General features: G+C 44.3%; 1 protein-coding gene and 4 non-coding genes across 5 annotated transcripts in view; 4 read left to right on the forward strand and 1 right to left on the reverse strand.

Moving 5' to 3' along the window:
* The window catches only part of LOC144670314 (histone H2B-like), a 1149071-nt gene that overhangs the window by 214051 nt on the left and 909182 nt on the right, over positions 1–25838 (reverse strand). The window lies entirely within an intron of this gene.
* trnal-cag (transfer RNA leucine (anticodon CAG)) lies at positions 2041–2124 on the forward strand. Its single transcript has one exon. It is a non-coding gene; the product is annotated as a tRNA-Leu (tRNA).
* Positions 9755–9836, forward strand: trnan-guu (transfer RNA asparagine (anticodon GUU)). The gene has a single exon. It is a non-coding gene; the product is annotated as a tRNA-Asn (tRNA).
* trnar-ucg (transfer RNA arginine (anticodon UCG)) lies at positions 14280–14370 on the forward strand. The gene is given in 2 exon segments: positions 14280–14316; positions 14335–14370. It is a non-coding gene; the product is annotated as a tRNA-Arg (tRNA).
* Positions 23754–23843, forward strand: trnar-ucg (transfer RNA arginine (anticodon UCG)). The gene is given in 2 exon segments: positions 23754–23790; positions 23808–23843. It is a non-coding gene; the product is annotated as a tRNA-Arg (tRNA).

Consider the following 25838-nt stretch of genomic DNA (forward strand, 5'->3'; position numbering starts at 1 on the left):
CTCAAGTTATTATTGAAAATTCTGCTGAGTGAGCTTCACTGGACAGCAGAGAAAACAAGTGAGGAATTCGAGTAAATGGACACCAGAGAACAAGTCACCGTCAAAACTGGATCAACTCTTGCGAAGATCAATGAGTAAAAGCGGAGAGTTCCGCGCATCATCAGTTTATTAACCAGAGACACTCACAGAGTGTTTTGTACAATGTGTCTCTAATGCAAACCTGAAGGAACGAAGCCTTACCAGTTCATGGTGATATTGGGGATGGATATCCATATATTTAATAAATGAGTAAGAATGAATAAACATAGGACTCCAAATAATGGTTATCTGTGTCTTTGACGTGATGCTCTTCCCGTTATGCTGATAATCTTGTCCTTCTCGATGGTACATGTATCAGGGAGGACGCTGCTGTCCAAATACGCATAGGAATTAATGCAGGTGTCCTGTAGATCGGACATACTGCAGCTAATATGTATAATCTCCGCAACAATGTTTCCGCCTAAGAGATTTGTTTTGTTATTTTTTTCGATTCAGATCATCTTGGGGTGATTGAGAACAAGGAAAGGACATTCGGAACATGGCCTGAAATGGGCTGAGAGAAAGTGGAAATACTCGGCTGGTGTATTTTTGTAGCATTTACTACTTCTGTCCGTGTGAGAATAAAAACGATTTGAGAGGTTGGTTGCAGATTGAAGTGTTTACTGCAAGTAAGACGCTGATACAAATTCACTGTACAGAAAAAGCCAGGTATGTTTTTCGGTCGCGGACAGCTGGTTATTTTTAGTGTGAATAAGATCAAAAATAGCAGAAGATGGTTTGGATCCATCGGCCTCTGTGCTGTGGGCTTCGCTGCACCGCCCTGCGACGGAGCCGTAATTCCTTCCTGCCGCTGAATACTTTACGGTAGCCAAGCAAATATTGACTTCTTACTAATTTTTAATCAAGAGCACACGTGTTGGGAAGCTCACCCTGGCTGCGCAATTACACTTCACACCACTCCGAATGCAACAGACAAAGACAGACACACAGAAAAGCAGTAGAGACGATCAGGACACACACAGTGACAGACAGGAAAAGGTGCTCAAACCAGCAAGATCCCGCCCCCACCCCACAAACTCAACCCCCCACCCCCTCACAGCTGGATGAGGGAAAACAAGCCCAAGAGAGACATGGGGACCACCCGCTTTCTCGGCCACTCACTTTAGCCATCACCATCCCAGCGGGACCAACGGAGAGGCGCCACTCCCTGTGGGATAGAAATGGCAGGAATTCCCCCAGCTCCAGTAACTGGACCTCCTAATGGATCTGGAAGGGACACCAACTTCCGTCCATCTTAAGAGAGTCACAGCTCCCTGTATGTGAATGTGGATTAACCCCTTATATTCCCTCACAGACTCTGTGATCCCCGGGCCCTTGTGAATTCCGAAAAAAAAAAAGCTAAGAAGACCTGAGAGCTGAGCAGGCGGGAGGGGGGATGGGAGTGGGGCGCGGGACTGGGGACAGAGAGGGAGGTGCGGAGGGTGGGGGTGGTGGATGGTGTGTGGTGGTGGGGGTTGAAAGCCATGGCGCAGAGTGATGAGTGTGAAAACAGCCGACTTTAAAGGCCACAGGAAAGCGGTGCCTGGAGCTGCCCCGAGAGACAAGCTTTGGGTTGTCAGTAAAAAGATCTCCTGTAATGAAGGCACAAAATCAGAAACAGGAAATGCGGGGAATATTCAGCAGATCCGAAAGCAGCTGTGGAGAGATATTCCTGTCGCCAGGATGTAACTCTCCAATTGGATACTTCACCTCGCTCAGATCTTACACTCTCAACACCTTCGTGTGAGGAACAGGTCGGGCGGGAATTGGGTCTTTGTTGATTTGAGCAAACAGAGCAATGCAGCAATGAGAAGCTCCTCACCCCCCGGCGGCTTGGGGAAGGATGGGACTCAGATACAGGAACCTGACAGGTGCTGAAAAAAGGAAAATCACATCGCGTGTTTTAAAGCAGTGACGATGAATGTGAAGTTCAAAATCATTTACGCAGAGGAGCGTAGCAGAGTCAGGATGGCCGAGCGGTCTAAGGCGCTGCGTTCAGGTCGCAGTCTCCTCTGGAGGCGTGGGTTCGAATCCCACTCCTAAACATTATTTTTTCCTTCAGCACCTTCCAAACCCGAGACCTCCACCACTTGGAAGGAAAAAGGCAGCAAATGTATGAGAACAGCAGGAAGCTCCCCTCCGAGCTACACACCACCCTGACTTGGAACTGAATCGCCCTTTTAAATCCTGGAACTCCCTTCCTAACAGCGCTGTGGACGGTCTTACACAATATGGGCTGCAGCAGTTCATGAAGGCAGCTCACTGCCAGTTTCTCAAGGGGAATTGCGGTCGGCCGAGCCAGACTCGAGGCAACCGGATCCCCTGAAAACAGCTCATAAAGTAAACTGGATACAAAAGCAACATACTGCGAATGCTGAAAATCAGAAATAGTAACAATCAGAAAGTGCTGGGAATACACAACAATTATACAGCATCTGTGGAGAGAAATTTAGAACTAGCATTTCAGGCCGGTGAGATCATCATTTCCTTCTCTCTCAGTGTGAAATCCTTGACTCAGTCAATATCCCCTCCCCTTTTAATGACACCTTCCTATCCAAAGCCTCAAATACGCCTTCCAAGTGAAACAGTGATGCACTTGTTCTTCTTTCAGTTTAATGTGCTGCATTTGCTGCCGCAATATGTTCTCATCTGCTTCAGGTGAGTGAGCGCTTTGAGGAATCTCCATTCAATCCGCAAGCCTGACTCTGAGCTTCCTGTCACTTGTCATTTCAATTCTCCACCTTGCTCCCACTCTGACCTTTCTGTCCTTGGTCTGCTGCAGTGTTCCAGTGAAGAATAACATAAGCTCGAGGAAGAACACCTCACCCTGCACATTTCTGGCCTCAACGTCGAGTTCAAAATTTTTAAATTATAAACTCAGCCTCCCTCTTGTTTCATGTGTTTCTTTCAGGATTATCATTTTATTTTCTGTTTCTTATTTAATTCCTTCACTTTGCAATTGGGCGGCTGATCTTTAGCCATTCTCACCTCATCTGGACCCACATTTTGTTTTTTGCCTGTTCCAGTCCTTTGGCTTTGGCGCCGTGAAACCTTTTGTAATTGAATCTCTCCGGGCCCCCAAACCATTACAAACCTGCGCTTTTGTTCAACCTCTTCCCAGAGCCCGGACTGGTCCCTTGCTCCAAGCCTATTACATTCCTATATTCCCTCAGTTCAGATGAAGGGCCACCAACCTGAAACATTAATTCCTTTTCTCTCCACAGTTGCTGCTGAGTATTATCAGCATTTTCCGTTTTTATATTATAGCCTGTTCATTGACTGATAACACATCCCTTTTAAGCAAAGCGTCAATTATCTGGAATTCGTAACAAGCCACTTTTAAACAGACAGAGTCATATTTACACAGTTTCGATTCCCTGACAAAATACAGAATTTTACCGATTCCATTCTGTGCCTACGGGATCAATTCCCATGCCGGCTTCTCACACCCTTCCTGCTCTACAGAATGTAGGACTGATTTCTATCCATAAATCATAGAATGCTAAAGGACAGAAGGAGCTCATTCCGCCTGCGTTGGTTCTTTGGTTGAGCGATATAATTACTCCGAGATCCGGGATCTGACCCCATTGCCCTGTATTACCTTCTTTCAAGTGTTTTTTTCCCTCCAACTCTCTTTTGAAAGTTAATCATTTATCTGCTTCCATCACTCCCCAGGTAGCTTCCATTTCACAATGAGCTCACTGTGTAAAATACATTCTACTCATCCCGTTCCTGGTTCTTTTCCCAATCAGCTTCAAACTGTGTCCTCTGGTTAGCGACCCTCCTGTCAGTGGAAACAGTTTCTCCTTATTTACTCCAGTAAACTGGTCAGCATTTTGAACACCTCATAGGAGATGTTTTTTTCGATGCAAAGCAAGTGGTGGTAATAAAGGTGAATCTTTAAGAAGATTGAAGCTGTATGTGAATTTCTCCAAATTCGAGCCATTCCAGCAGCAGCGCCGTGATTTAACAAAACTCCCCAAAGCGCTTCAAAGGAGCTTGATCAAGCAACATTCGACATCGAGTCAGATATTTGGCCAGATGAACAAAATCTTAGTAAAATTGATAGATTTTAAGAGGGTATTAAGGGGAAGAGTGAAGTGGGGATGTTTCTAGAAGGAATTGCAGCGCTAAAGGCTCAGACAGCTGAAAACGTGGCCGCCAATGATGAAACAATGCAAAGTGTAAATGAGCAAGAGGACAGAGATGGATTCAGAAAGAGAAATGTCTTGGAATGGAACTGGAACTCCAGTCCGGCCAGTGAGAAATCCCCCCTGAACCACTAATGTTCACACAGCCGCTCATTCCATGTGTCCAGTTGGAAACCTGTCTGAAGGAACATGCAGTCTGACGCCTGTGATAATCCTCCACTGTCTGATCTAAAGCTGTATCAGGAGCTGTTCATTACAGCTGTGATAACCGTGTTGGTCTTGGTATTCAGTGGTGCAGATTCACATCATCCTTGTTTCGAGCTGTCTGTCAGGAACAGTCTGGAAAGATGACTGAGCAGTAATGGGAAGCTGTTTCCGCGGTGGCTGTATATGTCCAATTTTAAATCATTCTGAGGGCTGAGCAGACTGACTCTGGTCAGCATCTTTCAAAGGTTTTTGTTCTGTCCTCAGACGATGATGAGATTTCGCCTGTTCAGTGGTTCAGATGGGAAAGTGGGGAGTGACCTGTATAGAAGTTCGGGACGGCAGTTTCCCTTTTCTGAGAACATTGATAAACCTCTTGCTGACTTTCTTCAATACTTATCTAAAGCATTCCAACCCACAACCTTTAAATGTCTCTGTTTATACCGACCGCAAGTCCAACGCGCTATCAGTTGCGCCACAGATTTACACCAATGATACTTGTTTCTCCTCTCAACATAGAAATTTCTGACATTGACGAACAGTCTGTTCAAAATTTCAGCAATTTGAACAGTGACTACATTTCAAAAGTGCTCATCGTCCGTAAAATGTTTTTGGACGTCCTGTGGTTGAGTAAAGAGCTATAGAAATTCAGTAGAATTTCAAAACGACATGGGCAGGTTGGTGGAATGGGCGTTTAAGCGGCAGAGAGAACCACATAACCCTACAAAAGTGACGGCGTAGAAAGAGGTGATTCAGCCCATCATGTCTGTGCTGGATAGAAAAAAGATGAAGAAGAAATTGGCCGCTCATTCTAAACCCACTTCACAGCACCTGATCCGTAGCCTTGCAGGTTACAGCGCTCCAGATGCAGATCTAAGTACATTTTAACTGAGTTGAACAGGTTCAGGCAGTGACATCCAAATGCTCGCCACCCGCAGCGTGAAATAGCTTTCCTCGTCTCCCCTTTAATCCTTTTAACAATGACCTTAAATCAACGCTTCCTGACAATTGACACCTCAGCGAGGGGAAACAAGTATTTATTGTCCACCCTATCTAGGCCCCTCATCATTTTGTACATCTCAATTAGGTCACCTCTCAGCCTATCCAATCCTTCCTCGTAGCTGCAATTTTCAAGCTTTGGCAGTATTCTAGTAAATCCTCTCTGTGCTCTCTACAGTGCAATTATGTCCTTCCTGTAAGGTGGCGACTAGAGCTGTACACAAAATTCCAGCTGTGGACTAACCAGCGCTTTTTCAGTTGATTTCCTTTTCCAGGGAAATGTGAAAAGATTAATTGTGGTCGGAAGAAAGCAAAGAGGGAACATTAAATAAAGCGTGTACACCCAAAGGGCGTGCAAGAGCAGGGAGAAATTGTGGGCATATTCATAAATGATTGAAGGTGACAGGAAAACTTTTATTCATTCATGGGATGTGCGCTTCACTGGCTGGGCCAGCATTTATTGCCCATCCCTAGTTGCCTTTGAGAAGATGGTGATCAGCTGCTTTTTTGATCCGCTGCAGTCCATGTGGTGTACGTACACCCACAGCACTGCGGGGAAGGGAGTCCCAGGATTTTGACTGAGCGACAGTGAAGGAAAGGCGATATATTCCGAAGCCAAGATGGCGTGTGTCTTGGAGGGTAACTCTCAGGTGGTGATGTTCCCATGTAGCTGCTTCCCTTGCCCTTCTCGACCGTAGTGGTCGTGGTTTTGTAAAGTGCTGTTTAAAGAAGCTTGGTGAATTCCTCTATGTATCTTGGAGATGCGACGGAGGTGGAGGGAGTGAATGTTTATGGGTGTGGTGTAATTCAAGCTTTCTCCTGGATGATGCCAAGCTTCCTGATTGTTTTGGTGCTGCACTCCACCAGGAAATTGGCGACCATTCCATCACACACCTGACTGGTACCTTATAGATTCTGGACAAGCTTTGGAGAGTCAGGAGGTGAGTTACTCGTCGCACAATCCCTCGCCTCTGACCTGCCCTTGTAACGACAGTGTTTATAAGGCTAGTCCAGTTCAGTTTTTGGTCATCAGTAACCCTCAGGATGTTGAGAGTGGGCGATTCAGTGGTGGTAACGCCATTATACGTCAAGGGCCAGTGGTTAGATTCTTTCTTGTTGGAGATGGCCATTGCCTGGCACTTATGTGACATGATTGTTACTTGTCATTTTTCAGCCCGAGCTTGGGTATTGTGCGGGTCTTGCTGCATTTGGATATGGACCGCTTCAGTATCTGAGGAATCACGAATGGTGTTGACCATTGTGAAATTATAAGCGAACATCCCCACCTCTGATCTTTTGATGGAAGAAAGGTCGTTGATGAAGCAGTGGTAGATGGTTGGGCCGAGCACATTACCCTGAGGAGCTCCTGCAGTGATATCGTCGAGCTGAGATGACTGAACGCCTTAGGCAAGACTCCAAACTAATGGAGTTTTCCACCTGTTTCCCATTGACTCCAGTTTTCCTAGCGCTCCTTGATGCCACACTGAGGCAAATCCGGCCTTGATGTTATGGGCAGTCACTCTCACCTTTCCTAGGGATTTCAGCTCTTTTGCCTATGTTTGAAAGAAGGCTGTAACGATGTAAGGAGCTGAGTGGCCCTGGCGGAACCCAAACTGTGAGTCAGTGAGCGGGTTGTTGTTAAGCAAGTACCGCTTGATAGCACTATTGATGACACCTTCCATTACATAACTGATGATCGAGAGTAGACTGATTGGGAAGTAATTGGCCAGGTTGTATTTGGCATGCTTTCTGTGTACAGGAAATACCTGGGCAATTTTCCACATAGCCGGGTAGATGCCAGTGTTGTAGCTGTACTGGAAAAGCTTGGCTCGGGGCGTGACAAGTTCTGGGGCACAAATCTTCACTACTATTTCCAGAATATTGTCAGGGCCCATAGCCTTTGCACTACCCAGTGCCTTCAGCTGTTTCTTGGAATCATGTGGAGTGAATCGAATTGGCTGAAGACTGGCATCTGTGATGCTGGGGACCTCTGGAGGAGGCTGAGATGGATCATCCACTCGACACTTCTTGTAGCACATGCTTATCGCTAGTGCTGATGTGCTGAGGTCCTCCATTATTGTGGATGGGGATATTTGTGGCGTCCCTTCCTGTGAATTGTTTAATTGTCCACCACCATTCCCAACTGGATGTGGCAGGACTGCAGAGTTAATGTCTGCCCGTTGGTTGTGCGATCGCTTAGCTCTGTCTATCACTTGCTGCAGATACTGTTTGGCACGCAAGTAGTCCTGTGCTATAGCTCCACCAGGTTGACAACTCATTATTAGGCTATAACTGATATAAGGCGGGTGCAGCTCCTGGAATGCCCTCTTCACTCTTCATTGAACAAGGGTTGATCACCTGGCTTGATGGTAATGATATAGTGGGAGATATGCCAGCCCATGAGTTTACAGATTGTGTTCGAGTACAATTCTGCTGATGCTGATGGCTCCCAGTGCTTCATGGATGCCCTGTTTTGAGTTGATCGATTTGTTCAAAACCTATCCCATTTAGCACGGTGGTAGTGCCACACAACACGATGGAGACTAACTCAATGTGAAGTTGGGACATCGTCTCTGCAACTTCTGTGTGATAATCACTTCTACCGATAGTGTCGCAAACAGATGCATCTGTGGCAAGCGGATTGGTGAGGATAAGCTCAAGTATGATTTTCCCTCTTGTTGGTTCACTGAGCACCTACCACAGACCCATTCTAGCAGCTATATCATTTAGGACTCGTCCAGCTCGGTCAGTAGTGGTGCTAACGAGCCACTTTTGGTGATGCACATTGAATCCTTCCACCCAGAGGCCATTCTGTGCCCTTGCCATCCTCAGTGCTTCCTCCAATTGGTGTTCAACATGCAGAAGCACTGGTTCCTCAGCTGAGGGAGGGCGGTACGTCTTAATCAGCAGGTTTCCTTGCCCATGTTTGACCTGATGCCTTGAAACTTCATCGGGTCCAGAGGTGATATTCAGGACTTCCAGGGCTACTGCTTCCCGACTGTATACCACTGTGCCGCCACCTCTGCTGGGCCTATCCTACCGGTGGGACAGGGCATATCCAGGGATAGTGATGGTGGAACCTGGGACATGATCTGGGAGGATGACTATGTCAGGCTGTTGCTTGCCTAGTCTGTGAGGCAGCTCTCCCAATTTCGGCACTAGCCCCCAGATGTTAATAAGTAGGACTTTGCAGGCTGGACAGGGCTGAGATTGACGATGCCGAGATCGATGCCGCATGGTCCGTCCAGTTCTATTCCCTTTTTTTGACTTTGTCACGGTGTGTTACAAGTGAGAGGCTTGTTAGGCCATTTCAGAGGGCATTTAAGAGTCAACCACATTGCTGTGTCTTCGACAGTGCGAGCAAGTGGCGCTAACTCACCAATCACCTGCTCACTGAAGTTCAGTTTGGTTTCCGCCAGGGCCACTCAGCTCCCGACCTCATTGCAGCCTTGGTCCAAATATGGACAAAAGAGCTGGACTCAAGGCGTGAGTTGCAAGTGACCACAGTTGACTTTACAGAAGCATTTGGCAGAGTGTGGCACTGAGAAACCCAACAAAACTGAATTTAAATTATACAAGGAGGGAAACTCTCCACTGGTTGGAGTCGGCCCCGGGATTTCTAATACATTTCAAAAGATTTCCAGCATCCACAGTATTTCGCATTTTGTTAATTTCCTGTGGGTGGCAATGAAAGGATATGTTGATTGCGGTTTTTGTAGCGCCTGGCTCATTGGTCTAGGGGTCTGATTCTCGCTTTGGGTATTTGTAGTGAATTAATATGCGAGAGGTCCCGGGTTCAATACCCGTACGAGCCCCACCGGCATTTTAATACATTAATTCGTGTGCTCGAGCCGGTGCCAGTTGGGGAAATCAGGACCAGGTTTGAACATCCGGGAAATCATTGCGGAGAATAAATCACAACACAGAAAATGAACGCAAAGTTTCTCCTAATGCATCGAATACGGCAACTCTCTCCTTGTGGGCTCTGTCGGATGCTGATTGCTGTCAGTTACAGTCTTGAGTGAGAAACCACATTTCAGTTGTGTTCCGGTACTTGCTGTGAGTCGGAAGGAGTTTCTTTATTCTTCCAGATGAATGTATGTTTCGGACTTTCCGCGATGGGTTTTCACACTGTCTAGAAACATGTTGAAGTGTTGAAGTGATTCACATTAGTCGATTTACAACAGTTCATATCTGATGTGATGGAAATGTATTTTATTGACAAACTACATGAGACACCTGATTGATTATTCAGGACCTGAAACAAGCAGTTCATGAATGCAAAAAAGTACGGAAGGATGTTTAATAAAGGAGCTACTCGTGACGAGGTGGCCGAGAAGTTAAGGTGATGGGCTGTTAATCCATTGTGCTTTGCACACGTGGGTTCGAATCCCACCTTTGTCGTCAGTTTATTAACTGGTTCTTCGTGAACGCGGTGCTTTTTTCAGAAGGCATGTCTGAAATCACTGATGTAATCTTTCCGAGGCCAGGTTTACAGAGGAGGTGGCGTCGGGATAATGTCGCTAATCACTCCATGATTATCTGAATTTAAGGCTGCTCATCCACTGTGCTTCCCACGCGTGAGTTTAAATCTTGTTTCTTTATGGGACGGCGTTATGCAGAAAGGAAATCTGAAATTACCATTGTTGTATCAGACCCAAGTTATGACGTTTCCTGTAATACCGTGAATATCAATGTTTCAGGGTCGATCTGATTGAAACTATTACGATGATTAAATAACATTCTAGCTTCGTTTTTTAGTCTAGCGGGCAGTGTGCAAACTATTTAGCTTGTTCTGGGGTGTTGCCAAGAAGCATTGGGAATCGAAATTCCTGCTACAATCTCTCACCCTGCCGTGAGAAAAAGTCGGTCTCTTTCAACTGTGGGTGTTTATCTCTCAATGCCTGTGACATTTCTTCAATTAACAGTCTACTTCAGCCTCTCCTTGGAGTGAAATGTCTTCTGTCGTCTTTCCTTTGCTGTGAATTATTATTCAGTCAGTTGTTCTCTTGCTTTTCACAATCAGCAGGTTGTGAGTTCAAAACTCACTCCAGAATCCTGAGCACAAATTCAGGCTGACGCACTAGTGCAGTAATCAGTGAATGCTTCACTGTTAGTCGTGCCAGCTTTTAGATGATATGGTAAATTGAGGTGCCCTCTGCCTTCTCAGGTACAGTATACCAAGCACCATTTCGGAGAGGGGCGGGGGAGTTATTCCGTCGTGTCGGAGCCCACATTCATCCCTCAATTAAAATCACTTTATAACAGATTATATTTTCTTTATCTCATCGCTGCTCCTGGAAGAATTTTTTTTAACAAATTGTTCAAAAACATGGTGATTGAAATCCTGTGAGGAAAAAATCAAATTAATGTTGAAAACTCTGCTGAGTGAGCTTCATTGGACAGCAGAGAAATCAGGTGAGGAATTCGAGTAAATCGACACCAGAGGAAAAGTCAACGTCAAAACTGGATCAACTCTTGCGAAGATCAATGAGTAAAAGCTGAGATCTCCGCGCATCATCCGTTCATTGACCAGAGACACTCATAGAGTGTTTTGTACAATGTGTCTCGAATGCAAACCTGAAGGAATGAAACCTTCCCAGTTCATGGTGATATTGGGGATGGAATTCCATTTTTTAAATAAGTGATTAAGAATGAACAATCATATCTGTCAAAACAATAATTATCTGTGTCTTTGACGTGATGTTGTTTCCACTATGCTGATAATCTTGTCCTTCTCATGGTCCATGTCTCAGGGTGGACGCTGCTGTCCAAATAAGCATGGGAATTACTGCAGGGTGTCCTGTAAATCGGATATGCTGAAGGTAATATGTATAAACTTCACTATATCGGGTACAAATAAGATATTTGTTTTCTTTTTTGTTACTCAGATAATCATAGAGTGATAGAGAGCAAGGGAAGGCCCTTCGGACCATGGCCTGAAATTGGCTGAGAGAAAGGGGAAATCCTCGGCTGGTGTATTTTTGCAGCACTTCTGCTGCGTTCATGTGTGAAATAAAACGATTTGAGAGATTGGTTACAGATTGAAGTGTTCACCGGAAGCAAGAAGCTGATGTAAATTTACTATGAAGCAAATTCAGAGGTGATTTTGTGTCGCAGACAAATTTTTTTTTGTGTTAATGCCAATTTAAATCAACTGAATACGGTTTCAATCCATCGATCGCTGGGTTAGGAGGCCAGCACGCTTCTGCAACGCGTCTCCTCCAAAGCAACATTTTTCTTCTGTCTATTACTGTTGTTTGGTAGCCAAACACCTATTCCCTTCCTCATTACTTTTGGGAAGTTCACCCAAGCTCCGCAAATCCACTTCCGCTACCACGAATGTATTAGACAGAGAAAGACACACAGTAAAGTAGTAAGAGACTTTCAGGAGAAACACAATGGCTGACAGGAAAAGGTGCCGAGCAAACTAGAAAGATATTACGATGGAGAAACTGATCATTTACGAGAAGGTATTTCCTGCTGCATAAAGATAGGACCTGTTTTAAATGTAATTCCTATTGTGTAACTGTGCTCCCTGCTGTAAAATTGTTCCCAGCGGCTTCAGTAAGCAAAAAAAAAAATCTATCATGCCAAGTCAGGAATTGTTTGGAACGGAGCAGTGTGAAACATTTCCTCACCATTTATTTTTTATCTAATCATTGGTTTTCAAACATTCCATCAATGGGAAAAATATTGCTTAATGTGTATAAGAAATGAATACCTGGGCTGATATTAAATACATCGGCTAATCTTAAATATCTGTACTAAATCTCCCCTTAACATTCACTCTGATAAGAGCATCTCCAGTTTGTATTTTTCAGTCCATCCACATACAGAATCCCTCACCACTGATCCCATTCCAGAAAAGTTCCACTGCACGCTCTCCAAGGACTTGGTGTTCTTCCTAAAGGTTTTCCCAAGCCCTCACCAAGATCTTATATTCCACATTACAACGTGCTGCCCCTCCAATTCTTTGAATCCTATCTATCCACCTTATTTTTATAAACTTAGCTAATGATTCCTTATGGATGAAGACAGGCTTCCTTCAACATTAATCTCCTTAAAGATTTGGAAAAAATGACCTTCCAATCTCCAATGAATAAATCCTAATGAAATTCTCCAGTCAGCCCATGAACAGCCCGCCCCCTTCATTCCACTTATTGTTGCTTTTATTTTCCCTGATCCCACTTCTTCAGCACAAATGCTTCGCTCCTATCCTTTAAACCCTCTTCAATAAGGGGGCACAAATCCTCCATCTGCAATTTTCAAATTACTTCTTTAACATATAACTCATGTTAAAGAAGAGATACGAGAAGGTCTGGCTGTGCTAAATGTTGATAGGTCAGTGGGACCAGATGGAATGCATCGGAAAATGCTGAAAGCTGTAATAATGGAAACTGTGGAGGTATTGGACTGAATCTTCTAAATTTTATTTATTTTTTTTACAGCTACAAACCACTTTGTTACTCTAGGATGCAGAAATGAATAAAAGTGAATCAGTGTTGAACAGATTCTGACATCCCACATCTCCATTTTATTTTAAATGGAGCAACTTGTCCTCAGTGTAAGTGTGTCGCTCTAAGAATGAGATCACCACGTCCTGGGAATATAGCAGCAATCCCGCCAAGGTCTGATCTGCAAACTTGAAACTCAGTGAAAGGTTGTCACCCTCCTCTCCGAATCTGATCGCCACCTCAAGCCCAATATTCAGCTTGGGTGGGCAAACAAAACAACCTGCTTCCCCTCGTCCTCCAACGCAAACTGAACTCCAGAGGTGAGGTGAGAGTGACTGCCCTTGACATCAAGGCAGCATTTGACTGTGTGGTATTATGTATCCCCAGCAAAACTGGAGACAATGGGAATCGGAGGCGGGGGATGGGGAGCTCTCTGCTGGTTGGAGTCATACCCAGCACAAAGAAAGATGATTGTGGTTGTGGAGATCAATCATCCCAGTTCCAGGACATCACTGTGGGAGTTCCTCGGTATGGTGTCCTAGGCCCAACCATCTTCAGCTGCTTCACCATCGACCTTCCTTCCAGCAGAATTGGGAATGTTCGCTGATGATTGCTCAATGTTCAGCACCATTTTCAACACCTCCGATTCTGAAGCAGCCCATGTCCAAATCATCACCCACCCTCTGTCCAGAAGACTCGGGACTGGAAAAAACTCTAAGAAATCTCCTCTCAAATTCCTCGTCTCCAAGGTAAATATCCCCTACCGCTACAATGTATCGAAGTAATTTAAGTTCCTCGCCGCCAAATATTCTCGTGAAACTTTATTGCATCCTCTCCACTGCCTTCACATCTTTCCTAAATTGTGATGCCCGGAACTGTGCGCAATACTCCAGCTGTGGCCGAAATACTGTCTTTTCCAAGTTCAAAACAACCGCTTTGCTCTTGTATACTATGCTCCCATTCATAAAGCCGAGGATATTGTATGTTTCATGAATTATTCTTTCAACCTGCACTGCCTCCATCAATGATTTATGCAGATGTACATCATTTCCCGCTGTTCCGGCACCGTCTTTGGAATTGCAAACTTTATTTTCTCTTTTCTCCCCGTGTTCTTCCGACCAAAATGAATCGCTTCACCCTTCTCTGCAAAAAAAATCAGCCGCCCTATTTTCCAACCTGAATATGTCCTTTTGAAGGAAATTGCTCTTTTACTCGAATTTCTATCGGTCTCTTCACAACCACAGGACGTCCAAAACACTTCACAGGCAATGGGTGCTCTTGAAATGTCGTCATTGTTCAAATGGAGGAAATTGCTGACCGTTTGAACGTTTTGTTCTTCAATGTCAGAAATTCCCTTATGTGGAATAGGAAATGCGTTCTATATGTGCTGTGCTCTGTGGCGCAACGGATAGCGTGTTGGACTTCGAGCTGCTGTTGTACAAGAGATTCAAAGGTTGTGGGTTCGAGTCCCACCAGAGTCGACTTTTAGATAAAAACAAATCAGCAACTGGTTCATCGGAGAAGGGAAACTGCCGTCACCAACCCCTCTCTGTACAGGTGAATCCAGTCACACCCCACTTTCCAATCTGAACCACTTAACAGGAGAAAACTCGCCACCGAATAGTGAAACAGTTGGCAAAAGGAGTAGAGCCGCTTCGCCGATAGAAGGATACAGAATTGGCTGAGTGGCAGGAAACAGAGGTTGGTGGTAAATGGATGTTTTTCGGCCTGGCGGAAGGGTTGGGACCTTTGCTGTTCCTGATCAATATCAATGACCGAGGCCTTTGTGCCCAGGACAAAATTTCAACGTTTGCGGAGGATGCAAAGCTTGGAAGCATTGCTGAGAGTGTGGAGGATAGTGTAGTACTTCAAATGGACTTGGACCTGTTGGTGGAAATGGGGAGACAGGTGGCAGATGAAGTTCAATGGAGAGAGGTTTGGTAGGAAGAACTTGGAAAGACAATATAAAATGAAGGGTATAACTCTAAGGGAGGTGGAGAAGCAGTGGGACTTGGGTGTTTATGTACGTAAATCATTAAAGGTGGTAGGACATCTAAACGCAGCGGCAGAGTCATGGAACGAAAGTACATGGCCCCTTTTTACAACATTAACTGCCATATTCTGGTAGTTTAAATATCGAGTCATTGACTGTGCGGGAGCGCATATATGACTGACTGGATGAGCTAGTGACTGACTGAATGGTTAGGTGAGTGACGTGTGTAGGTAGATAGCTGGCTGAGTGAATGAGTTTGGTGGGTGAGTGCGTTGGTGGGTCAGATGGTTTAAGTGCGTGAACGCGTCAACATACAGGTTGGGAGCAAGTCAAGAGCTCCGCGGAGAGGTCAGCTGGTCGGATCGCGGCGACTGAGTATTCGGTTGCGCAGTAACCCAGGTGATAGGCCAGAATTTAAACTGTTTAACCTTTCCTGGGCATCTAGTAAGCTAATTGTTTGGGATTTGTCCCAAGTTTCTGACTCTAGTTCAGAGTCGGAGGCATTCGAGGAGGGTCCACGGCAGGAGGGGTAAATGTAAACTTCCCGGGAAGTTCTCACGTTGGTCCACATGGGAAAGACCTTTTGGCTGAGTTTGTTGACACCGGAACAGCAAAGAGCACGCGCTCCACACGTGGAGTTTCAGTGTCTGTGACGTCAAAGCCAGTGACGCTCCAGGTCACTTTCAGCAGCGGAGATGGTGCAGATCAAACTCAGCCCGAAATGAACACTGTTTTTGCTGTGTTCCGCTCGCTGGCCCACTCCCGAGCCGGAATTCACTCTATAAATGTTTATAAATATTTATTTAAGTGCGTGTTGGTCCCGCAGATGGTGAGACTGCAGAATTAATAATGGAAAACAAGGAACTGGCAGAACTGTAGAACGGGTATTTTGTTTCTGCCTTCACTGTAGAAGAAGGGCATATAGAGTGTACAGAGCGATTTAGATTGGTTGGTGAGTAGACAATAATTGGCAGATGCAGAAAAACTTGGGAAAATGTGAACTTGTCCACTTTGGCAGGAAGAATTTAAAAGCAGTACATCATGTGACTGGAGAAATGCTGCAGAACTCTACAGTGCAGAGGGTTCTGGGGGTCCTGGTTCATGAGCCTCAAAAAGTTGGTATAGAGATGCAGCAAGTGATTAAGAAGGCGAATGGAACGTTGGCTTTTATTACAGAAGGAATCGAATATAAAATTATGGAAGTTTCCCCACAGTCATACAGGGCGTTGGTGAGGCAGCATCTGGTGGACTGTGGACAGTCTTAGTCTCCTTAGTTAAGAAAGGATATAATTGCATCACAGCAGGTCAGAGAAGATTCAGTCGACTGGTTCCTGGAATGGAAGGGTTTTCTTTTGAGGAAAGGTTGATGAGGTTGGGCCTATACCCATTGGAGTTTTGAAGAATGGGAGGTGATCTTACTGAAAGATATAAAATCCTGAGGGGACTTGACAGGGTGGCTGCTGAGACTATGTTTCCTTTTGTGGGGGACTCTACAATCAGGTGACTCAGTTTAAAAATATCGGGCTCTCCCATTTCAGACTGACAGAAGGTAATTTGTTTTCTCTCTCTCTCAGTGGGACATTAATCTGTGCATTTCTCTTCCCCAGAGAGCAGTGGAGGCTGGGTCATTGAAAATGTTCACGGCTGAGTTGGAGAGATTTTTGACAAAGGAATGAGTAAAGAATTATGGGGGGCAGACAGGAAAGTGGAGTTGCGGCCATATTCAGATCAGCCATGCTGGAGCAGCTTCAAGGGGCTGAATGGCCTGTTACTGCTCCTGATTTTCGTGTTCTTCTTCTTGTGTGCCTCTCTCGGCACTGCTGTCCCTGTCCTGCTCACCCTCTCGCTTGCCGGACTGCTCGGCGCCTCAGTAACCTCCCGCTCTCCGACCTGCTCCCTACCCCTCACCGCCTCACTTGCTGTTCTGCTTGTCACCATCTCCTCAGTTCTTGTGGTGAGATGGGCGGCGACAGGGGTCAGGAGGGAGTTGCCGAGTGGGAGGTGAGCGGCTTGGTAGTCGGTAGCGAGCGGTGCGGCATAAGTGTTGGCGTGTAACGCAGCGAGCGAGGCGGCGAGGGCCTGGGGTCAGGGCACCTGGCATTCGGGAGCAGGGGAGTGAGTGGGAGGCAGCAAGTCGGCGACCGTTAACGGCTGAACAACGAGGACGTCAGCGGTGGGAGGAACGGCGCACGCACCGGCAGACTGAGTGGGTGCCGAGTTCACGTTCCAGCTCGGTGTCAGGAGTTACAGTGTAAAACTGATCACAATTCTAGCATTGCTGAGTTCTGATGAAATGTCATCGACCTGAAACGTGAACACTCTTTCACTGTCCACGCTGCTGCCTGCCATGAGGTGTAATTCTTAATTGTTTTCTGGTGTTACGACAGAAATCCAAAAGGAGTGTTGACGCACTCTGGAGGACAATGAATGTACATAGCGGTTATATCGCTCAACTGTGAAAGGCTCGTTGGTGTAGAGGTAAGATTCGCGCTGCAGGATGTTTGTTGTGCGAGAGATCTCGGTTTCATAATCCCGGACGATCCCTCGTGTGTCGCCACTTGAAATCCAAATTTCTTTGCGATCCAAAGGGCGGATTTTACTTAAACCGGGGCGAGGCTTCAGAACCTGAGAAATCATTACAGCGAAATTATCACTGCAAAACACGTGGAGTAAATGGAGGAACTGTTGCTCATGTAATTGGACGGTCAATTTATCCTAATAAGAGAAGTTTAAGAGTTAATTTATCCCAAGAAGAGAATGAGTGTAACTGAAGCTTGAGTTTTCTTCCCACCTCTATGGATACTGCCTCGCCTATAGTGTTTTTCTTTAATGGTCTCTTTTACCTATAGCGCTCTGAACGAATGGCTGATCTGTTTTGGGAGCCAATGAAAGTCTATATTGGCTGAGTTATATACATGCAGTTACATTACTGGTCTCGCGGTGTGGTTCTCGCTATTTGACGTTTCATAAGCGAGAATGTGAGCGGTCACTGTTTCAAATATCAAGCGAGCTCTCACGTGTTGTTATTTGTCGTGTAAGCCGCTCAGTGCATTGTCGAAAACTCTTGCAGTCTAGGTGGATCGGTTTGCTTATACTAGCGAAATGAGCCCACCATTGCAGAGAATTCATCAACGAAACACACATGAAGGAAATGAAGACAATTTGAAAAAAAAACAATCGCACTGTGGTGTTACCCGAACACACCAATGACACAAACCCATTTTCTGGATGAATGCATTGGACTGTCGTATTCTTAGGGAGAATTGTAGTCTTCACTAAGAGAATTGTAACCTTCTCTGAGAGAACTGTAATCGTCTCTGAGAGAAGTGTAACCTTCTCTGACAGAAATGTAAACTTCACTGATAGAATTGTAGCCTTCACTGAGAGAATTGTAGTCTCTGAGAGAATTATAATTTTCACTGAGAGAATTGGAATCTTCACTGAAAGAATTATAATCTTCACTGAGAGAATTGTAATCTCCTCGGAGAGAATTATAATCTTCACTGAGAGAATTCTAATCTTCACTGAAAGAATTATAATCTTCTCTGGGAGAACTGTAATCGTCTCTGAGAGAATTGTAACCTTCTCTGAGAGAATTGTTACCTTCACTGAGAGAATTGTAATCTTCTTTGAGAGAATTGTAATCTTCTCTGAGAGAATTGTAATATTCTCTGATGGAACTGTAACTTCTCTGAGACTGCCAAATCTGGTAGCCCCATGGTTTGATTTTGATGTGATCATATTTTGTTTGTATCCTAGGAGTTGCACTGAGCAGAAAGTGAACCGTTTCACCTCGACCGATATTTTAGTGTAAAGGTAATAAACGATTTCAGGAAAAGGTATTTGATAGGCTGAGTGTGCTTAAAGTTGATTAGGACCAGACACAGACGAGGTGCATCCAGAATACTGAGGAAGGAGAGCAGGAATTGCAGGGATGCTGGCCACAATTTTCCAATATTCCTTAGACTCGGGGTGACAGCGGAGTGGAGAATTGCTATTGTTGCATCTATGTGCAAACAAATGTGTAAGGATAAGCCCAGAAACTACAGGGCAGTCAGTTTAACCTGGGTGGTGAGCTACCTCTCAGAAAGGAAAATTCCTAACAACATGAAAAGTACCTGGGAAAATGCACATTAATAAGTAAAAGCAGCATGGATTATGTTATGGTCCGAGCTGAGATTACCCCTGGATAATCCTAAACCCAGAGTGGAACCCAGCTTGATAGATTCTAACTTTTATTTGTTTGTTTAAATAGGTGGAAAGTAGCTACTGAACAGAGTCACAGGAGTCAGCTGATCATCTTTTAACAAAAAATAAATAAAACATTTATTCAAAGAGAAAAAATGATCTATGTTCCAAAACTCTTTCACCCACAACTATACCTTTACAGGTGTATACAAATTTGTATGGATAATGTATGTTACAAAAGCTATCTTATACTTTAATTTCCACACTAATTACACAATCCATGATTCAATAGGCACCCTGTGGTCAGGCATGCCAGACTATGAAACCAAGTGACAGATGCCAACTTAACCAGATGCTATGGATCTCTCCTCAACTCCCTCCAGATGCTTGTCAAACCGTGAGTCAACCAGCTTCACTGCACTTCGTCCTTCACATGAGGATTTCCAATCTCTGCTTTCCACACTTCGCCTTGGAATCTTTTCCCAAACCAATGCTTTCACTCTGACGCCTTCCGCAACAGTTCAGCTCCAGGGTTTCGAACTGTCCTTGCAATGTTCCTCTCCCATGGGTTACCACATGCATACAAGCTATCTTCCCCGCTCTTTCTCTCTCATCGACTCAGCTGTGAACAGTACACTGCTGCTTCACCTGCCCATGGCAAAGATTTAAAGACCTTCAGTAGTCTCTTTGGGCCTTCTTTCCCCTTGCCAGTTGTTCTCGCTTTAAATCTGTTTCCTGCAGCTTTTGTCTCTTTAACTCTGAAACTTAGAGCCTTTTCCTCTGCCCCTCACTCTTAAATTCATTAACAGGACATTATACAGGTTCCCATCCTTCCTTGGACCAGAAGGTCTGCTTTGGACTTTCCCATCTCCCACTCCTGGATTTTGGGATTTTTCTTTAGCTTGGGACTAACTATCTGCCCCCGTTTCCAGTCTCTCTTGGCAGCAACTTTCAAAAGCCAACTGAGGTCTGCAACTTCCAAATCAAAACTGCTATTTCTCTTCTTCTGCGTGTGTGTCTGTGGGAGGGACCTGCTTCTCAGCCTCCCTGTTGCTAGGCAACAGCCCGAATTGATGTGTTTGCTTCACTTCTTAAATCGTAAACCTCATTAGAAATGCAAACACATTTTAAAAACGAAACTAAAACTCCTTTTGACCTTTCTTAACACACGTACAGAAAAACAAATCAAACTTAAACTTTAAAGCTAAAACTCATTCCTAACAACTACAAATACCAATATAATTTACTTAAACCACTCTATTTCCTAACAATTTGATAAGAACAAATCGTGTTATTTAACTTTGGTTAGCTTTTTTTTGATGCAACAACAAAGAGTTTTGATGAGGGTGAAGACGTTGATGTAATTTACATGGACTTGCAAACGGCATTTGATAAAGTGCCGGACAAAAGACTTCTGAGGTAAGATAGAACTCAACAGGACAGGTTGAGAGAATAGCCAGTAAAGCGTAGAATGTCACTGGCTTCATCAATATGGCATAGAGTAAAAAAACAATAAAGTTATATGAAGCCTGTAGAAAACACTGCTTCGACCTCACCTGGAGTATTGTATCTAATTCAATTGAAGGGATAGTAGCAACACAGATACAAAACGAGCTGAGTGACGGTAACCAAATATTTTTGGTGAACTGTTGCATTTTGGGCTGGAGAAAGTTATCTTGTGGAGCTCCCCAGGTCTCTCGGGGCCTTGCGGGATATCGGGATCTTGCGGAAAAATAGAGTTGAGGCCCAAGGTCAACCATGATAGCGTTGAATGGCAGAGTAAGCACGATGGGCCGTGTGGTCTACACCTGCTCCTATGTCTTGTGTTGCTATGTCCAGTCTTAGGGCCCCTGATTTTCCTGTTACTTATTAATGACCCAGACCTTGTTGCAAGCTCACAATTCCAAAATTTGCCGATGATACAAAAGTTAGAAGCATTGCCAACTGTGAGGAGGACAGAGTAGAACTCCAAAAGTATCTAGATATGTTGATGGAATGGGCGGACAATTACCAGATGAAATTCATTGCAGAGTAACCTGGTGTCCTTCGTTTTGGGAGGAAGAACAGAGAGAGACAACATGAAATAAAAGTTAAAGTTCTAAAGGGATTGTGGGAACAGAGGGATGTGGGCGTATATGTTCATAAATCATTTATCGTTACAGGACAGGTTGAGAGAATAGCCAGTAAAGCGTAGAACGTCACTGGCTTCATCAATATGGCATAGAGTAAAAAAAAAATAAAGTTATATGAAGCCAGTAGAAAACACTGCTTCGACCCCACCTGGAGTATTGTATCTAATTCTGTAACCCAATTTAGTAAGGTTGTGAAGGCATTAGTGAGATTGCAGAAAAGATTCACAAGACAGATTCCAGGCATGAGGAACTTCATTCACATTGAATGATCGTAAATTTTGGAAATGTGTTTCATGAAGTGAGGAAGTTAGAGAGGAGATTTGATAGAGGTATTCAAAATCACGAGTGGTCTGGACAGAGTAAATACGGGTTAATTGATCCATTGATGGAATGATCCAGAACAAGAGGGCACAGATTTAAGTTAATTTACAAAATAAGCAATTATAACATAAGGATTTTCTTTTTCATGCAGCATGTGTTTAGGATGCGGAATGTACTGCCGGAGAGTGTGGGAGAGGCAGGGACAATTGAAGTTTTCAAAAGGGAATTGGATCTTGATCTGAAATGTAGAATGTGCAGTTTTAGAGGGAAAAGGCTGTGGAGTTCAGTAGGTGAGATGCTCGTTCAGAGGGACAGCAGAGTCCAGACGGGCCGAGTGTTCTCATTATGTGCAGTATCATGATTTCAGCATGATTGGTGAGTCAGGAGTAGAATTCTTATTTATCATCACAGAAAAAGGGTTCGATTACAGTGAATGCATAACTCAATGTCTTCAATAGTATTTCAAGGAGTAAATTTCCGATACAGATAAATACCCATTTTCTCACTGATCCATAATATATTTGATGAATACAAATCTATCAAACTGAGATTTAAAATTAAAGTGTTGTTTCCCGATGGGATCTCCGAAATTCTAGTATCCTTTTTTGAGAGTTGTTTCCTAATTTCACTCCGGAAATGTCATGTTTTTTGACGGCGCCCCAAGGCCCCCACACCCCTCCCCCTCCCCCAATTCCAAAATTCGCAGAAGATTCTCTCTCTGACAATATTGTCTTAACATGTCATCATTCTCCTGCAGTGTTTTGAAGCTCTCTCACCCTCTGCCTCGTGGCCTCCCCTCTACCGCTGCTAAATTCCAGAAAATAAACCACAGAACAGCCCCATCATATAAACCATTACCAAAGGAATAAAAACAAAAAAACTACTGCGGATGCTGGAAATCCAAAACAAAAACAGAATTACCTGGAAAAACTCAGCAGGTCTGGCAGCATCGGCGGAGAAGAAAAGAGGTGACATTTCGAGTCCTCATGACCCTTCAATTTGTTTTTATCTCTATGTTTATTTGACTGCCACACCCCTTCAAGAAATGCCTACCTTGAAGAAGTACTGCTCTGCTCTCCGACAGGATTTTCGTATCTCTCTTCTGCCTTGTTCACCTTCATTGCTTACCAAAGGAAGCCGTTCTTCTCGAATTAATGCCCATCTAGACGGTGACAGTCGAGGGTTTCCCTGCCGATTAGGCAGTCTAAGCAAATACTGACAATTTACTACGAGAAAATATTTTCCACACGTTGTCTTTGGATCCTTTTTGAATGAAATAAAATCTGCCCTATTTGATTACTGACCCTGGTGCCAGTGGGAACAGTTCATCTTTATTTACTTTCTCTAAACCCTCTTGAGAGTTCTGTCTGTGGAGTGATTAAAAATACCGAAAGCCAGACGTGGGATTTGAACAATGAGGGACTGTAGATCAATGATAAGGGAAGTGATACTTTGGTAATCAGATTAGGAAATAGTTTGAAAGTTAAGAAATCCGTCCAAACCTGTGCATTGCGGGTTCAGGAGCACAATGCGTCACTAGGGCGTGGGAAACTCGGATTAGATTCTCGACGCCTACATACAAGTTGCCTATTTTGTTACAGCATCACAGTCCCTAAATTATTTTATTTTCTTCGAGGTCAGGTTACTTTCAGTTTGCTTTCTGTTTTAGGGCAGTGATCTTGCAGTTAGGGAAATAAATTGATTTCAGCATGATTGGTGATTCTGGCGTAGAATTCTTATTTATCATCATAGAAACCTGGGTTCGATTGCAGTAAATGCATAACTCAATGTCTTCAATAATATTTCAAAGAACAAATTTCCAATACAGATAAATACCCATTTTCTCACTGATCCATCATATATTTGATGAATACAAATCTATCAAACTGAGATTTAAAATTAAAGTGCTGTTTCCCGATGGGATCTCTGAAATTCCAGTCCCCTTTGCTGAGAGAGAAGTTTCCTAATTTCACCCCGGAAACGTCATGTTTTTTTGACTGCGCCCCAACGCCCCCACACCCCTACCCCTCCCCCAATTCCAAAATTCGCAGAAGTTTTTCTCTCTCTGACACTATCGTCTTAATACGTCGGAAACATAGATAAAATTGCTCATTAATTCGGGAAGAACGGCTTCCTTTGGTAATGGTTGATATGAAGGGGCTGTTCTGTGGTTTATTTTCTGGAATTTAGCAACGGTAGAGGGGAGGCCACGACACGGAATGGGCGAGCTGGCCGCGTGGCCTAATGGATAAGGCGTCTAACTTCGGTGGTATTGGCTGAGGTTATCAGAAGATTGTAGGTTCGAGTCCTGCCGTGGTCATTTTATGCTGAAATTTGTTTAACTTCCTGAAAACCGCGGTCTCACTCGTCAGCTGAAGTTTCTGCGTCTCCTTCCAAACATTTCAGGGCTCTTTCTCACACTCTCTGCTCGTGTTAATTTGTGCATTAGATTCTAACTCACCTTTGTATTTTGTGTAGTTCCTAACAGACCCACAATATCTGATCAAGTTCGTGAAGTTATTGATGTTCCCAACTGGAACAAAAATCTTTGCATCAATCGGTTTAATAAAATGCTTTGGGATAATTGCAATCTTCGCTTGAATCTGGATTAGCTGAATCTGATGTCACTGGACTAACAATACAGAGGACCAGGTTAATCTCTGCGGGCACGGGTCTAAATCCCAACAGAGCAGATTTAAATTAAAATATTTCCTAAATTTGGAATTGAAATCTCGGCTCAGTAATGGCGGCTAAGAAACTATCATCGATTGTAGTAAAAACCCACCCGGTTCACGAATGCCCTTTACGGAAAGAAATCATCCGCCCTTCCCTTGCCTGCCCTACATGTGACTCCAGACCCACAGTAATTTGCTTCACTCGTAACTTCAAGGATAATGTGAGATGCTCAACAAATGCTGGGCTTTCAAAAAGCGCCCATATTCCATGAAAAAATAAACAAGTGGTAAACAGGCACGACATGATTATCAGGATGTCTACATTTTCTCTTGAAAAAGGAAGGCTGAGGGGTGGCCTCATACGGGTCTTTAAAATTATGAAAGATTTTGGGAGGCTGAATGCAGCAATAATGGAGTGGAGAAGGGGCGACAAGCCTGTATCTCGCTTACACACACAAGACAACGGCTGACGGGTCGAATACAACGTAATAATTACTTAACTGTGCATCGGCGACTCATAAGAGTGTTGGATAAATTCCATCCGCAATGTCTGCGCGGCACTCTCCAGATTCCATGGGAGCGCTGCCGAACAAACTGGAGTGGCGTTCTTGAATGCAGCTCATCAATCATTCAGGCCAAACTCCTGAAACATTAACTTGGATGGACTGCAAACTGTGTCCGGATGGTCGAAAAGTGTCGCACCCTCCAGGTCCTGTTTTCTCAACTCTCAAATGGCCAACATTCCAGGGGAGGACAACGAAAACGCTACAAACATTCTCTGAAATGTTCATTCAAGCGCTGCAGCATTCATATTAATGACCGCGAGGAGCTTGCTTCTCATCATTCAAAATGACCAAAACTCATCCCACAAGCTGCAGCACACTCTGAGTCACAAGGTCTCAATCATGAGGCAGAACGACGACTGAGGAGAAGTGACAGGAAGCAAATCCTGCACTCCGGATCTCACTACCTCTTGGGACATCCTGTCCCCATGTGTCCAATGATCTGTGGACCGAGAATCGGCCTGTTCACTCACATGAAGCCCCATGGCAGAAATTCACGGCCCTGAGTGGATGTCATCATCGTATCGAGGAACAGACGATAACTATTGCTTGTTACAAAATACATATAAGAAAAGGTCATCTCCATTCTCATAGTATTTCTAAAACTGTCCCTTTCCAAATCGTGTGAACAAGTCTTCTCGATTGTCTCTGATCTCTCAACTTCACTATATCAGAATGTGCTGCCATCTACTGGCCGCAACAGAGCGGTAGAAACTCACATTGTCGGTGTTGCAGAAACAGGTCAATGTGAGGAATTTGTGATATGATGTGATGGGGCAGACATAGAAATACAAATATGAAATACATTTAAGAAAACATGATTAGTTAATTTATTCCCATTGAATCGGCAGCAGTTACAGGCCAACTATTGCCTGGAGCAACTGAGACGATTAGATAAACTGCATTTAAAGGAAGTCTAGATAAGTCTAGGAGGGAGAATGAATTTCAGGGATAAACAGAGAATGTTACATGAAGTATTCTAGAGGGAGGATCTTGTCGGGCAGTTTACCTGTTAGAACAAATGGCCCACTTTCAGTGAGGTATATTCTGGGTTGAATGAATCCAGATTTGCAAAGT

Source organism: Cetorhinus maximus, chromosome 31 (genome assembly GCF_964194155.1).
Source record: "Cetorhinus maximus chromosome 31, sCetMax3.hap1.1, whole genome shotgun sequence".
Taxonomy (NCBI): Eukaryota; Metazoa; Chordata; class Chondrichthyes; order Lamniformes; family Cetorhinidae; genus Cetorhinus; species Cetorhinus maximus.